Source organism: Triticum dicoccoides, chromosome 3B, assembly GCF_002162155.2.
Source record: "Triticum dicoccoides isolate Atlit2015 ecotype Zavitan chromosome 3B, WEW_v2.0, whole genome shotgun sequence".
Taxonomy (NCBI): Eukaryota; Viridiplantae; Streptophyta; class Magnoliopsida; order Poales; family Poaceae; genus Triticum; species Triticum dicoccoides.
The window spans coordinates 711,449,031-711,463,826 of NC_041385.1; positions in this window are offsets into that span (position 1 = coordinate 711,449,031).

The following is a 14,796-nucleotide window of genomic DNA, read 5'->3' on the forward strand; positions in this document are numbered from 1 at the left end:
GCGGTGGAGACGACGGAGGGGAACAGGGGAGCGGACTCCAAATTTAAAGAGAGACGGACGGCCGAGGGCCGTTTGATTCTTCTCCCTGAGATCTGTCCGTCCGTCCTTTGTTTTTCCTTCTTTAAGAAAAGAATACCCAAAAGGCATCTTAGAGTCCGTAGCTTGCTTTCATCTTTTTTTACTACTCCTATACATAGTAGAATGTCTTATCACTAGTAGAAAAACACTTAATAGTCTCGGTTCATAAGGGCCTTTAGTCCCGGTTCGTAAGGGCCTTTAGTTTCGGTTCATGAACCGGGACTAATGGGTCGTTACTAATACCTCCACCCATTAGTCCCGGTTCAAACACGAACTGGGACCAATGTGCCTCCACGTGGCCCTGTGCGCCGAGCCTAGTCAGGGGGCCTTTGGTCCCGGTTGGTGGTACCAACCGGGACCAAAAGGCATCCATGCGTCAGCCTTCCAGTGGCTGGAGTTTTTGTTTTTTTTTTGAAAGGAGGGGGGGAGGGGGGTTGGGGTTTTTGGGGGGTTAATTTAGGTGTTTCATATATTGTGTTAGCTAGCTAATTAATAGAGAAAAGTGTTCTCTCTTATGTCCGTGCTTGGTCGACGCTACGTACTATATATACATAAGTGATCGAGAGAACCATTGAGTACAGAAGTTCGTCATGCATACCGAGAGAAGTGATCGATCGACCTCTCCTTCTCCGAGAGATTGGTCGAACAACAAGTTTTCGTATATCATGTATCCGACGCTATTGGCTACATACATGTACAATATGTATAAGATCTCTTAATTACAATCCGCTAGCAATTGAAATCAATTTCCACATGGTATTCTCCGGCTTTATTGATGACGTGGTCAAGAAAGAATTCCGCCAATTCCTCTTGAATTGCTTTCATGCGATCTGGTTCTAGGAGTTCATTCCGTATCTGCCACGTCTAATTTGAAGAAGGTGGTTAATTAATACATATATATGAATGAAACTCAACAGAAATGATGGTGTAATAAAATAAAATTGTGAATATTATTGCTTACGCACTTCATATTGTCTTTGAGAGTAGCCCCGCTTGTTTTTCAAAGTCGCGTTGTGGATGAATTCGCACATGTAGTATCCACATAAATCATTCTCTTCTTCCTGCCACAAGCACTTTACGAGAAATAGAGGTCAATCAAACTGATAATGAAGCATTATAAATGGCATTGATGAAAGTATAGCTATAGAATCAACGGGAGATGTGCGCAACTAGCTAGCCAGTAGTACTTACTTTCGGGTATGTATATCGCAGCTCCTTCGGCAGTCCCGGAGCTTGTGCGGTGAATTGTTTCCAAACCCTGCAAGACAAAGAAAATAATTATTATTACTTGAGATATTAGGAAATGAACAAAAAGTTGCCGATATGGTGCGATAATGATCGATTGAACTTACTTGCTGAGCATTTCAGTCATGTCCGCATAGGTTTTGGGATCTTTCCGTCTCGAGTCTAAGACGGTTACTAGTCCACGCTCAAGCTTAATCTCCAGAAGAATATAGTGGTACCTGCGCACGCATGCATAACTCATCAATTACATTACTATAACCTCGCTCGAGTAATAAGGGAAACCGAATATGCACACGACAGTAACACTCACTTGCCATTGTAAGGAAAGAGTATGGTATCTTTGTTTTGATTTTTGATCAACGATTGTAGCACGTTGTCCTCGGCCTCTTTGACGTCCTTTTTAACCAGAAATTCATCTATGATATTTGTGTTAATGAACCCAATATCATAAATTTCTTGTTTTTTGCACTCGACGATCTTTAATCTGCATAATATATTAAGGATAATTAATTATAAATACATGAAATGAAAGAGCCGAGCTATATATAGAGACTTAATGACAGAAATAGTACTTACAGACAGTAGCAAAAGACCATTAGTTTATCGAGGGCGTTTTGATTGAAGAACGCGAAGAACTCATCAAATGGAACAGTCAACAGATCATTTGCAACGAGGTCGTGCTCCTCTTTAATATTCAGATACAAAGCATTCGTACCCCCAGACTCTTTGCAGGTTTCCATGTAGCAATTATGGAATCTTCGGATCATTGTTGTCAGAGATTTTTCATCTTTGACGAGAGGCTTCTCGTACTCGTATCTGTGTTCGTCCACCTTCAAGAAATCAGAAAGTTGATCGTCAGGCAGCTAATCTGCAAGATTGCCATAACCGGCCACCGTCCCCGGAGCATTAGACACATTGAGCGGGGGGCACGATTGCTGTGCTTGTTCGCCGAGATGGGCAATTTTTCCCCTTTGCTCGTTCTTTTAACCTTTTAGCACTGACAGTAGTTCCCGACCGCTGGGCTTGGAGATATGTTTGTTCAGTAATGCGCTCATAGTTGGTTCTCGGCGGAGACTTTGGTGGTTTCCTCAGGGCATCGACAGTGCGCTTTGCTTTCACCGGATCTACCTTCTCCTCCGGAGGTGGATGTCTCTTTGCTTTCACCCCTTCAAAGAACTCCTTCACGTGGGTCCGCACAATCGTATCGTTTTCCTCCTCGGTCCTCTCGTACGGTAACTTCTCTAGAGGCTTGAGAGGTGGACCGTATCTGTATTGCCTCCCGCCTCTAGTTGTGCTGCTAGACGCCGGAGCAGACGGAGCGGCTGCAGCGTCTGTCTTCTTTCGTGCTTGCTTACGAGGCGGAGGAGAAGGAGTACGACGCGCCGGAGCAGCCGGGGCGGCGGCGGGTCTCTTCCGCCCTTGCTGGCGAGGCGGAGAAGGAGGAGGCTGCTGACTGCTCGGGAGCGCCGGCGCAGGCGGAGAAGGAGGCGGAGTGCCGCCACACGCCGGAGAAGGAGGCGGAGTGCCGCCACGCGTGCCCTGATCGTCACTCGCCGGAGGAGGAGGCGGTGGAGGAGGTGGAGTGCCCTGACTCTCCGGAGGAGGAGGGGGAGGCGGAGGCGTCCAGTTCGGAAGGTTGATGAGCTCCTTCCGCCATAGGCATGGAGTCTTCAGAGCAGAACCCAGCCTAGTCTCCCCTTCACCGGTAGGGTGGTCAAGCACGAGGTCCTCAAATCCCTCCGTTATTTCATCCACCATCACCTTAGCATATCCTTCTGGAATCGGCCGGCAGTGATAAGTTGCTCCGGATCGACTAGGATAAACAGAGCCAACAACCGCCTTGACCTTCAAATTCATCCATCGCGCCATAATGTGGCAATGTTGAGACTCCGTGATAGAATCCACGGGATAGCTGGCAGGAGCCGTCAAGACATGCTTCGGCTGAAGCAGCTCGGTGGAAGCCACGCTGCTTCTCCACTGAGATGGCGGGGTAGCTTCAGGGGAAGCTTCGGCAGGTCGTTTGCTGCGATCTGCTGCTTCTCGTTCCTCTAGCCCCATTACCCTTTCGTGCAGCGCCTGCAGTTGGCCATGCTCCAGTTTCTTCCTCCTCTCGTGGGTTTTGTAACCCCCTGCGTCCGGAAAACCAACCTTCCACGGAATGGAGCCTGGCGTGCCTCGTGTCCGTCCAGGGTGCTCAGGATTCCCGAGGGCCATTGTGAGCTCGTCCTTCTCCCTGTCTGGTGCGAACGTCCCTTTCTGCGCCGCATTGATATAGTGTCGAAGGTTCTTGACTGGTATTTCCAGTTGCTCGTCCGTCCAACGGCACATCCCTGATACAGGGTCCAAGGTTCCGCCAGCCCCGAAGAACCAAGTCCGGCAACGGTCTGGCCATCTCACTGTCTCTGGTTCGATCCCTTTTTCAAGCAGATCATTCTCAGCCTTGGACCACTTAGGCCGGACTTTGAGGTAGCCACCTGACCCCGTGCGATGGTGAAGCTTCTTCTTCGCAGCATTTTGCTTGTTCGTCGCCGACATCTTCTTACTCTTTTCCGATATCTTGTGGGTCACAAATGTGGGCCAGTGATCTTTGATCTTCTCATATTTGCCGATGAATTTTGGTGTCTTTTTTTTCCGACAAAATGGTTCAACTCTTTCCTCCACCTCCTGAATAGGGTTGCCATCTTCTTAAGAGCACAAGACTTGATTAATTGCTCTTTAACTGGCTCTCCGGATCCTCCTCTGGCGATAGGGTGAAATTTGCCTTCAGCTGAGTCCAAAGATCTTCTTTTTGCATATCATTGACATAAGACACCTCAGGGTCGTCCTTAGGCTTATACCATTGCTGGATGCTGATCGGGATCTTGTCCCTAACAAGAACCCTGCACTGAGCAGAAAATGCGTTCTTTGTCCGGATGGGTTCAATCGGTTCGCCGTCGGGCACGATTTCTATGATCTCAAACCTTTCATCCGAGCTCAACTTTTTCTTCGGGCCTCGTCTCCTTATTGAAGTTGTGCTCGATCTGGAGGGTTAGAAATTAAAAGGAAGAAAGACGAGAGTAATTAATATGTGTACATATACCAAAACAATGAATGCATCAATTAACTAGTCAGCACGGGCTTAACTAATATATATATACCTGGCCGGACTCGGTTCGGTCACCGGAGCAGTCGGCACGGTCTCCTTCTTGTACCTCCATTGGGTCATCACCGGAGCCATCATGAACATAGCCCTCTTCTTGTACCGGCATTAATGGGCCAGAGCCATCATGAACATAGCCCTCTTCTTCACCCAGTCCTTCCTCACCAACGACATCGATGAAAAATGACGCAACAACATCAGTTCCTTCTGCGATCATCTCCCCCAACATCACTTCTGTTGCTTTGTCTCGGTAGTGCTCCATAGTTTCTGCAAATATTTACAACATGTCAATTATTATTCAAAAACATGGTACAAATGGATATATATTAGTGGCAAACATAGAACTAGCTAGCTAATCACAATAAGGAATCATGTTAGTGGCCTCGACGCTGCTTCTCTAGGGTTTGGGATCGCCTCGACACAACGGTTCAAGGGTTTGGGATGGCCTCGACGACAACGCTCTTTTAACTTGGTAAATTTGGGTGGCCTCGAGAGTTTTGGTCGAGCGAGAGGGCCGAGAGGGGTGCTGCTGTTGGGGAACGTTGCAGAAAATTAAAATTTTTCCTACGGTTTCACCAAGATCCATCTATGAGTTCATCTAAGCAACGAGTCGAGGGAGTGAGTTTGCATCTACATACCACTTGTAGATCGCGTGCGGAAGCTTGCAAGGTGATGATGGAGTCGTACTCGAACGTGATTCGAATCACCGATGACCAAGTGCTGAACGGACAGCACCTCCTCGTTCAACACACATACGGGACGGGAGACGTCTCCTCCTTCTTGATCCAGCAAGGGGGAAGGAGAGGTTGAGGAAGACAGCTCCACCGGTAGCACGACGGCGTGGTGATGGTGGAGAGGCAGTACTCCGACAGGGCTTCGCCAAGCACACAACGGAGGAGGAGAGGTGTTGGGGAGGGGAGGGCTGCGCCTTGGAGGGTGGTGCGGCTGCCCTCCCCTCACCCCTCTATTTATAGGGGGAAGGGAGAAGGGGGCCGGCCCCCTAGAACCCATCTAGGGGGGTGCGGCGGCCAAGGGGAGAGGGGGAGAGGGTGGCTTGCCCCCCAAGCCAAGGGGGCGCCCCCTCTAGGGTTCCCCCCTCAACCCTAGGCGCAAGGGCCCAAGGGAGGGGTGCGCCCAGCCCACCAGGGGCTGGCTCCCTGCCCCACGCAGCCCATGTGGCCCCCCGGGAGGGGTGGCCCCTCCCGGTGGACCCCCGGAACCCTTCCGGTGGCCCCGGTACAATACCGGTATGACCCCGAAACTTCCCGGTGTCCGTTTGACAACTTCCCATATATAAATTTTTACCTCCGGACCCTTCGGAGCTCCTCGTGACGTCCAGGATCCCATCCGGGACTCCGAACAACATTCGGTAGTCACATACTAGTCTTCCTAATAACCCTAGCGCCACCGAACCTTAAGTGTGTAGACCCTACGGGTTCGGGAGACATGCAGACATGACCTAGATGCTCTCAGGTCAATAACCAACAGCGGGATCTGGATACCCATGATGGCTCCCACATGCTCCTCGATGTTGTCATCGGATGAACCACGATGTCGAGGATTCGATCAAACCCTGTATGCAATTCCCTTTGTCAATCGGTACGTTACTTGCCCGAGACTCGATCTTCGGTATCCCAATACCTTGTTCAGTCTCGTTACCGGCAAGTCACTTTACTCGTACCGTAATGCATGATCCCGTGTCCAACACCTTGGTCACATTGAGCTCATTATGATGATGCATTACCGAGTGGGCCCAGAGATACCTCTCCGTCATACGGAGTGACAAATCCCAATCTCGATCCGTGTCAACCCAACAGATACTTTCGGAGATACCTGTAATGCACCTTTATAGTCACCCAGTTATGTTGTGACGTTTGATACACCCAAGGCACTCTTACGATATCCGGGAGTTACACGATCTCATGGTCGAAGGAAGAGATACTTGACATTGGCAAAGCTCTAGCAAAACGAACTACACGATCTTTTATGCTATGCTTAGGATTGGGTCTTGTCCATCACATCATTCTCCTAATGATGTGATCCCGTTATCAACGACATCCAATGTCCATAGTCAGGAAACCATGACTATCTGTTGATCACAACGAGCTAGTCAACTAGAGGCTCACCAGGGACATATTGTGGTCTAAGTATTCACACGTGTATTACGATTTCCGGATAATACAGTTATAGCATGAATAAAAGAAATTTATCATGAACATTGAAATATAATAATACTTTTATTATTGCCTCTAGGGCATATTTCCAACAGTCTCCCACTTGCACTAGAGTCACTAATCTAGTTACATTGTGATGAATCGAACACCCATAGAGTTCTGGTGTTGATCATGTTTTGCACGCGAGAGAGGTTTAGTCAGCGGATCTGCGACATTCAGATCCGTGTGCACTTTGCAAATCTCTATGTCTCCATCTTGAACATTTTCACGGATGGAGTTGAAACGACGCTTGATGTGCCTGGTCTTCTTGTGAAACCTGGGCTCCTTGGCAAGGGCAATAGCTCCAGTGTTGTCACAGAAGAGTTTGATCGGCCCCGACGCATTGGGTATGACTCCTAGGTCGGTGATGAACTCCTTCACCCAAATCGCTTCACGCGCTGCCTCCGAGGCTGCCATGTACTCCGCTTCACACGTAGATCCCGCCACGACGCTCTGCTTGCAGCTGCACCAGCTTACTGCTCCACCATTCAACATATACACGCATCCGGTTTGTGACTTAGAGTCATCCAGATCTGAGTCGAAGCTAGCGTCGACGTAACCCTTTACGACGAGCTCTTCGTCTCCTCCATAAACGAGAAACATGTCCTTCGTCCTTTTCAGGTACTTCAGGATATTCTTGACCGCTGTCCAGTGTTCCTTGCCGGGATTACTTTGGTATCTTGCTACCAAACTTACGGCAAGGTTTACATCGGGTCTGGTACACAGCATGGCATACATAATAGATCCTATGGCTGAAGCATAGGGGATGACACTCATCTCTTCTTTATCTTTTGCCGTGGTCGGTGACTGAGCCGAGCTCAGTCTCACACCTTGTAACATAGGCAAGAACCCCTTCTTGGACTGATCCATTTTGAACCTCTTCAAAATCTTATCAAGGTATGTCCTTTGTGAAAGACCTATGAGGCGTCTCGATCTATCTCTATAGATCTTGATGCCTAATATGTAAGCAGCTTCTCCAAGGTCCTTCATTGAAAAACACTTATTCAAGTAGGCCTTAATGCTGTCCAGAAATTCTATATTATTTCCCATCAAGAGTATGTCATCTACATATAATATGAGAAATGCTACAGAGCTCCCACTCACTTTCTTGTAAACGCAGGCTTCTCCATAAGTCTGCATAAACCCAAACGCTTTGATCATCTCATCAAAGCGAATGTTCCAACTCCGAGATGCTTGCACCAGTCCATAAATGGATCGCTGGAGCTTGCATACTTTGTTAGCGTTCCGAGGATCGACAAAACCTTCCGGCTGCATCATATACAGCTCTTCCTTAAGATGCCCGTTAAGGAATGCCGTTTTGACGTCCATCTGCCATATCTCATAATCATAGTATGCGGCAATTGCTAACATGATTCGGACGGACTTCAGCTTCGCTACGGGAGAGAAAGTCTCGTCGTAGTCAATCCCTTGAACTTGTCGATAACCCTTAGCGACAAGTCGAGCCTTATAGATGGTAACATTGCCATCCGCGTCCGACTTCTTCTTAAAAATCCATTTGTTTTCTATCGCTCGCCGATCATCGGGCAAGTCTGTCAAAGTCCATACTTTGTTTTCATACATGGATTCTATCTCGGATTTCATGGCTTCAAGCCATTTGTTGGAATCCGGGCCCGCCATCGCTTCTTCATAGTTCGAAGGTTCATTGTTGTCTAACAACATGATTTCCAGGACAGGGTTGCCGTACCACTCTGGTGCGGAACGTGTCCTTGTGGACCTACGAAGTTCAGCAGTAACTTGATCCGAAGTACCTTGATCGTCATCATTGTATTCCTCTTCAGTTGGTGTGGGCATCACAGGAACGGTTTCCTGCGCTGCGCCACTTTCCCGTTCAAGAGGTAGTACTTCATCGAGTTCTACTTTCCTCCCACTTACTTCTTTCGAGAGAAACTCTTTTTCCAGAAAGCATCCGTTCTTGGCAACAAAGATCTTGCCTTCGGATCTTAAGTAGAAGGTATACCCGACAGTTTCCTTAGGGTATCCTATGAATACGCATTTTTCCGACTTGGGTTCGAGCTTTTCAGGTTGAAGTTTCTTGACATAAGCATCGCATCCCCAAACTTTTAGAAACGACAGCTTAGGTTTCTTTCCAAACCATAATTCATACGGTGTCGTCTCAACGGATTTAGACGGTGCCCTATTTAAAGTGAATGTAGCTGTCTCTAGAGCGTATCCCCAAAATGATAGCGGTAAATCAGTAAGAGACATCATAGACCGCACCATATCCAATAGAGTGCGATTACGATGTTCGGACACACCGTTTCGCTGAGGTGTTCCAGGCGGCGTGAGTTGTGAAACGATTCCACATTTCCTTAAGTGTGTGCCAAATTCGTGACTTAAATATTCTCCTCCACGATCTGATCGTAGGCACTTTATCTTTCGGTCACGTTGATTCTCCACCTCATTCTGAAATTCCTTGAACTTTTCAAAGGTCTCAGACTTGTGTTTCATTAAGTAGACATACCCATATCTACTTAAGTCATCAGTGAGAGTGAGAACATAACGATATCCTCCGTGAGCCTCAACGCTCATTGGACCGCACACATCGGTATGTATGATTTCCAATAAGTTGGTTGCTCGCTCCATTGTTCCGGAGAACGGAGTCTTGGTCATCTTGCCCATGAGGCATGGTTCGCACGTGTCAAACGATTCATAATCAAGAGACTCTAAAAGTCCATCGGCATGGAGCTTCTTCATGCGCTTGACACCAATGTGACCAAGGCGGCAGTGCCACAAGTATGTGGGACTATCGTTATCAACTTTACATCTTTTGGCATCTACACTATGAACATGTGTAATATTACGCTCAAGATTCATTAAGAATAAACCATTGACCATCGGAGCATGACCATAAAACATATCTCTCATATAAATCGAACAACCATTATTCTCAGACTTAAATGAGTAGCCATCTCGTATTAAACGAGATCCAGATACAATGTTCATGCTCAAACTTGGCACTAAATAACAATTATTAAGGTTCAAAACTAATCCCGTAGGTAAATGTAGAGGCAGCGTGCCGACGGTGATCACATCGACTCTGGAACCATTCCCGACGCGCATAGTCACCTCGTCCTTCGCCAGTCTCCGTTTATTCCGCAGCTCCTGCTGTGAGTTACAAATATGAGCAACGGCACCGGTATCAAATACCCAGGAGTTACTACGAGTACTGGTAAGGTACACATCAATCACATGTATATCAAATATACCTTTGGTGTTGCCGGCCTTCTTATCCGCTAAGTATTTGGGGCAGTTCCACTTCCAGTGACCCTTCCCCTTGCAATAAAAGCACTCAGTCTCAGGCTTGGGTCCATTCTTTGACTTCTTCCCGGTAACTGGTTTACCAGGCGCGGCAACCTCCTTGCCGTCCTTCTTGAAGTTCTTCTTACCCTTGCCCTTCTTGAACTTAGTGGTCTTATTGACCATCAACACTTGATGTTCTTTCTTGATTTCAGCCTCTGCTGACTTCAGCATCGAGAACACTTCAGGAATGGTCTTTTCCATCCCCTGCATGTTGTAGTTCATCACAAAGCTCTTGTAGCTTGGTGGGAGCGACTGGAGGATTCTGTCAATGACCGCCTCATCTGGGAGGTTAATGTTCAGCTGGGTCATACGGTTGTGCAACCCAGACATCTTCAGGATGTGCTCACTGACAGAACTGTTTTCCTCCATCTTACAACTGTAGAACTTGTCGGAGACATCATATCTCTCGACCCGGGCATGAGCTTGAAAAACTAGTTTCAGCTCTTCGAACATCTCATATGCTCCGTGGTGCTCAAAACGCTTTTGGAGCCCCGGTTCTAAGCTGTAAAGCATGCCGCACTGAACGAGGGAGTAATCATCAGCACGAGACTGCCAAGCGTTCATAATGTCTTGGTTCTCTGGGACGGGAGCGTCACCTAGCGGTCCTTCTAGTACATATTGTTTCCTGGCAGCTATGAGGATGATCCTCAGGTTCCGAACCCAGTCCGTATAGTTGCTGCCATCATCTTTCAGCTTTGTTTTCTCTAGGAACGCGTTGAAGTTCATGTTGACATTAGCGTTGGCCATTGATCTACAAGACATATTTGCAAAGGTTTTAGACTAAGTTCATGATAATAAAGTTCTAATCAAATTATGAACTCCCACTTAGATTAGACATCCCTCTAGTCATCTAAGTGTTACACGATCCGAGTCGACTAGCCCATGTCCGATCATCACGTGAGACGGACTAGTCATCGTCGGTGAACATTCTCATGTTGATCGTATCTTCCATACGATTCGTGTTTGACCTTTCGGTCTCTGTGTTCCGAGGCCATGTCTGCACATGCTAGGCTCGTCAAGTTAACCCTAAGTGTTTTCGCTGTGTAAAACTGTCTTACAGCCGTTGTATGTGAACGTAAGAATCCATCACACCCGATCATCACGTGGTGCTTAGAAGCGACGAACTGTAGCAACGGTGCACAGTTAGGGGAGAACACTTCTTGAAATTTTATAAGGGATCATCTTATTTACTACCGTCGTCCTAAGTAAACAAGATGCATAAACATAATAAACATCACATGCAATTATATAGTTGTGACATGATATGGCCAATATCATATAGCTCCATTGATCTTCATCTTCGGGGCTCCATGATCATCTTGTCACCGGCTTGACACCATGATCTCCATCATCGTGTCTTCATGAAGTTGTCACGCCAACGCCTACTTCTACTTCTATGACTAACGTTTAGCAATAAAGTAAAGTAGTTTACATGGTGTTATTCAATGACACGCAGGTCATACAAAAAATAAAGACAACTCCTATGGCTCCTGCCGGTTGTCATACTCACCGACATGCAAGTCGTGAATCCTATTACAAAGAACATGATCTCATACATCACAATTCATCATTCATCACAACTTCTGGCCATATCACATCACATGATCAATCGCTGCAAAAACAAGTTAGACGTCCTCTAATTGTTGTTGCATCTTTTACGTGGCTGCAATTGGGTTCTAGCAAGAACGTTTTCTTACCTACGAATCACCACAACGTGATTTTGTCAACTTCTATTTACCCTTCATAAGGGCCCTGTTCATCGATTCCGCTCCAACTAAAGTGGGAGAGACAGACACCCGCCAGCCACCTTATGCAACTAGTGCATGTCAGTCGGTGGAACCGGTCTCACGTAAGCGTACGTGTAAGGTTGGTCCGGGCCGCTTCATCCCACAATACCGTTTGAGCAAGAAAAGACTAGTAGAGGCAAGTAAGATGACAAAATCCACGCCCACAACAAAATTGTGTTCTACTCGTGCAAAGAGAACTACGCATAGACCTAGCTCATGATGCCACTGTTGGGGAACGTTGCAGAAAATTAAAATTTTTCCTACGGGTTTCACCAAGATCCATCTATGAGTTCATCTAAGCAACGAGTCAAGGGAGAGAGTTTGCATCTACCTACCACTTGTAGATCGCGTGCGGAAGCTTACAAGGTGATGATGTAGTCGTACTCGACGTGATTCGAATCACCGATGACCAAGTGCTGAACGGACAGCACCTCCACGTTCAACACACGTACGGGACGGGAGACGTCTCCTCCTTCTTGATCCAGCAAGGGGGAAGGAGAGGTTGAGGAAGACAGCTCCACCGGCAGCACGACGGCGTGGTGATGGTGGAGAGGCAGTACTCCGACAGGGCTTCGCCAAGCACACAACGGAGGAGGAGAGGTGTTGGGGAGGGGAGGGCTGCGCCTTGGAGGGTGGTGCGGCTGCCCTCCCCTCACCCCTCTATTTATAGGGGGAAGGGAGAAGGGGGCCGGCCCCCTAGAACCCATCTAGGGGGGTGCGGCAGCCAAGGGGAGAGGGGGAGAGGGTGGCTTGCCCCCCAAGCCAAGGGGGCGCCCCCTCTAGGGTTCCCCCCTCAACCCTAGGCGCAAGGGCCCAAGGGAGGGGGTGCGCCCAGCCCACCAGGGGCTGGCTCCCTGCCCCACGCAGCCCATGTGGCCCCCCGGGAGGGGTGGCCCCTCCCGGTGGACCCCCGGAACCCTTCCGGTGGCCCCGGTACAATACCGGTATGACCCCGAAACTTCCCGGTGTCCGTTTGACAACTTCCCATATATAAATTTTTACCTCCGGACCCTTCCGGAGCTCCTCGTGACGTCCAGGATCCCATCCGGGACTCCGAACAACATTCGGTAGTCACATACTAGTCTTCCTAATAACCCTAGCGTCACCGAACCTTAAGTGTGTAGACCCTACGGGTTCGGGAGACATGCAGACATGACCTAGACGCTCTCAGGTCAATAACCAACAGCGGGATCTGGATACCCATGATGGCTCCCACATGCTCCTCGATGTTGTCATCGGATGAACCACGATGTCGAGGATTCGATCAAACCCTGTATGCAATTCCCTTTGTCAATCGGTACGTTACTTGCCCGAGACTCGATCTTCGGTATCCCAATACCTTGTTCAGTCTCGTTACCGGCAAGTCACTTTACTCGTACCGTAATGCATGATCCCGTGTCCAACACCTTGGTCACATTGAGCTCATTATGATGATGCATTACCGAGTGGGCCCAGAGATACCTCTCCGTCATACGGAGTGACAAACCCCAATCTCGATCCGTGTCAACCCAACAGATACTTTCGGAGATACCTGTAATGCACCTTTATAGTCACCCAGTTACGTTGTGACGTTTGATACACCCAAGGCACTCTTACGATATCCGGGAGTTACACGATCTCATGGTCGAAGGAAGAGATACTTGACATTGGCAAAGCTCTAGCAAAACGAACTACACGATCTTTTATGCTATGCTTAGGATTGGGTCTTGTCCATCACATCATTCTCCTAATGATGTGATCCCGTTATCAACGACATCCAATGTCCATAGTCAGGAAACCATGACTATCTGTTGATCACAACGAGCTAGTCAACTAGAGGCTCACCAGGGACATATTGTGGTCTAAGTATTCACACATGTATTACGATTTCCGGATAATACAGTTATAGCATGAATAAAAGACATTTATCATGAACATTGAAATATAATAATACTTTTATTATTGCCTCTAGGGCATATTTTCAACAGTTGCCGTTGTATAGGTTATCGCGGTCGAGAGGGGGTATATATATCGACCGCCCCTCATGTCGAAGTTATCTCGAGGGGGCGGCGAGGGCGAAGGCGAGCAGCCTGACGGCGAGAGACCCGATAAAACATAAGAAAACGAAGAAGAGATAAAAAGAGGAGAAAAAGAAAGGAATAGAGGAGAAGATCAAAGAAAAAAAAGAAAAAAAAAGAGGAGAAGAAGAAAGGAATAGAGGAGAAGAAGAAAAAATAGAAAATTCTTTTCTATTTTTTCTTCTTCTCCTCTATTCCTTTCTTCTTCTCCTCTTCCTTTTCTTCTTTTTTGTTCTTCTTATTTATTTCTCCTCTATTCCTTTCTTTCTTCTTCTCCTCTTCTTTTTCTTCTTCTCCCTCGAGAAAGGAAAATAATTAAAGAAAAGGAAGAAAAGAGGAAGAAGGAAGAGAAGGAAGAAGAAGAAGAAAGGAATAGAGGACAAGAAGAAAAAATAGAATTTTTTTTCTATTTTTTCTTCTTCTCCTCTTCTTTTTCTTCTTTTTTCTTCTTCTTATTTATTTCTCCTCTTCTTTTCCTCTCCTCTTCTTCTCTTTTCTTCCTCTTCTTATTTTCCTTTTTCCTCTCATTCTTTTTCTTCTTCTTCTTCCTTCTTCCTCTTTTCTTCCTTTTGCTTATTTTACTTTTTCCTCTACACTAACCTAATTAAAATGCACTAACCTAAAATCGATATCTACTAACAACCTAAATAAAAAATTAATACATATATGAAAAAACATATATAAACAAAAAAATGCTATGAACATTATATTCATACATACATATAGCCACATCCATTCATTATATAGCTACCACATACATATATACATTAATTATATATATGAAAAAAATGCAATGACCAAAAAATACACATGTATGTATGAAAAAAAAAGCACTGAACACAGAGCCTCGACGGCGGCGGCTCACAACAGGGGCGGCCAGCGAGGGCGACGACGGCGGCGGCGACGAGGGCGTCGGCGACGACCACGGCGGGCCGGGGTAGGGGCGTGGCCGGTGA